Below are 929 nucleotides of genomic sequence, written 5' to 3'. Positions count from 1 at the left end.
ATACCAAGTTTATGATTTTTGATCAGTAACATGTCACATAAGACAACATTGTGCGCAAGTTTCATATTTTTTGTTTTTTTAATTAATGGTGCTCATTTGACCTCGATCGTGCCAACTAGGGTTTTTTCATGAAAATGACCATAGGCCAAGTTTAGTATTTTTCATCGTTAGTGTGTCTTATAAAACGACTAACAACGAAGGTTTGATATTTTTTCAATTTTTTTTAAATTAGTTATGCGCAGTCAAATTTTTCGTAACCCCGTTGACTAGCTCAAAACCCCTCTAAACCCCGCGGGGTTTCACCTAACCCTAGCTCCAATCTTCAGCCGTCCGATGATACCCTGGCACCAAGCTACATCCCTTAGATGTGGTCTTCTAGAAGGAATTCGGTGGGCAGGTTGCGTGCAGGCTCCGCATTGTTGGATCGTGGGGCGATCCCCGAGAGGCGATCCTGTTGGTTGTGCTCGGCTGCTCGCCCACCACTGACTCCGTGAAAAAAAACATTGTTATTGGGTCCAAAAGGAAACCAAGCTCTGGTTGGGCCGTCGAATTGCGTCGTTTTTTTGTGAACGTGCTGGCTCTGTTTTTTGTGAACGTGTTGGCTCTATATTTTTTTGCATCGTTTGAAATTACACAACAATTGACATTGTGTAGAAAATTTAGTTCTTATATATATATATATATATATATATATATATATATATATATATATATATATATATATATATATATATATATATACTAGCAAAAGAGCCCGTGCGTTGCAACGGGAGAACAAAAAATCATAATCTCCAATGACCTTAACATTTTGCTATATCACCGATAACATTTTGTCGAACATTTTGTTCTTAATCCTAAAACTGCTTGATCATGAACAGCCGCTTCAAGCCGTGCTTTCGCTACTCTTTTTATTTCCTTATTATGCAATG

This window comes from Triticum dicoccoides, chromosome 1B, assembly GCF_002162155.2.
Source record: "Triticum dicoccoides isolate Atlit2015 ecotype Zavitan chromosome 1B, WEW_v2.0, whole genome shotgun sequence".
NCBI lineage: Eukaryota > Viridiplantae > Streptophyta > Magnoliopsida > Poales > Poaceae > Triticum > Triticum dicoccoides.
This window is presented reverse-complemented; position numbering follows the sequence as displayed.